This window comes from Sinocyclocheilus anshuiensis, unplaced genomic scaffold (assembly GCF_001515605.1).
Source record: "Sinocyclocheilus anshuiensis isolate Anshui unplaced genomic scaffold, SAMN03320099.WGS_v1.1 scaffold380, whole genome shotgun sequence".
Taxonomy (NCBI): Eukaryota; Metazoa; Chordata; class Actinopteri; order Cypriniformes; family Cyprinidae; genus Sinocyclocheilus; species Sinocyclocheilus anshuiensis.
Genome location: NW_015557081.1, coordinates 282,546 through 283,824, shown reverse-complemented (window position 1 = coordinate 283,824; position 1,279 = coordinate 282,546). Strand labels below are relative to the sequence as shown.

The following is a 1,279-nucleotide window of genomic DNA, read 5'->3' as shown; positions in this document are numbered from 1 at the left end:
AGGGGAGAGAGAGAGAGAGAGAGAGAGAGAGACGTTTGGTTTTCTATCGTGGGGGCTTTCTATTGACTTCTATTGTTTTTATACTGAGCTAATGAAATTTTACATCACTTACATCTCACACTCACAGAAATCTTTTTGCATTTGAAAATTTTTGTTAAGATATTGTTTGATAAGCCATTTTCCATAATGTTCAGTAGCTGATTTCAGGTTTAACTATCCTTTCATTAATATTTGGTAACTCAAGAATCAAAACATACATGCACGCACACACACATATACATGACAAATTAGACTCTCATACTATACTGTGGGGGCCTTGTGGAAGTGTGTCTCGCAAAGGGGTCAGCATAATAACAAGATTAGTGAGTTTTAATTTAGATTAAACAGGGTTTGGCTGTGATTGAGGCCCCCGCTGTTGTTCCCTCTGTACAAAGGAAGGACGTGCCGACATCAAACGGACGTGAGAGTGACACGCTGTTCACCGCTGCACTTCATTAGTCAGAAAAGCTGGGTAAACGCATCAGCTTTGAGTCGTCTTCCGCATTGACTCCGGAGAATTAAAAAAGGATTTGTGTTGATCTGCATCATAATTATTAATGTCCAGCATCTTCCTTGCAAAACAGCATTTTCTGAACTTGACACACACACACACACACACACACATTTTTAAATAGAAAACAGAATACAGTTTTATCCAATAAAACATTTAGAGCAGTGTTTCTCAATCTTTTTTGACACAAAGGGCTCCACTTTGTCCAACACAATCATCAAAAACCCCAATATTATATAATATATATTCAATATTTCTACCATAATTATGACAAAGCAGTTTGTTTTGCAATTTTTTTAATTAACAGAAACTGGGACTATTGATATATTTAATTAACCGCAGTTCACTGTGTGATTTCAAAAGTTTCAAGAACTGGCGGACGTGAGAGTGACACGCTGTTCACCGCTGCACTTCATTAGTCAGAAAAGCTTGGTAAACGCATCAGCTTTGAGTCGTCTTCCGCATTGACTCCGGAGAATTAAAAAAGGATTTGTGTTGATCTGCATCATAATTATTAATGTCCAGCATCTTCCTTGCAAAACAGCATTTTCTGAACTTGACTAAACAAATTTTAACTTACTTTTGATGTCTTCGGTATTTTGTATCAACCATCATCTTGAAAGTGTCCTGCTGAAACAACTTCAGAGTTTTCCTCTTGCTTACGACGTAAACAACAAAGAACCAAAAGAGAAACCAAAGAGATTTTTTGATTAATGTAGTGTGTGTGTG

General features: G+C 37.0%; 1 long non-coding RNA gene across 1 annotated transcript in view; it reads right to left on the bottom strand.

The window, feature by feature from the left end:
• Positions 1-1,279, bottom strand: part of LOC107676912 (uncharacterized) — a 13,385-nt gene that overhangs the window by 714 nt on the left and 11,392 nt on the right. The window contains exon 3 of the long non-coding RNA XR_001632788.1: positions 1,131-1,208. This is a non-coding gene — a long non-coding RNA (uncharacterized LOC107676912). The remainder of the gene's footprint in view (positions 1-1,130; positions 1,209-1,279) is intronic.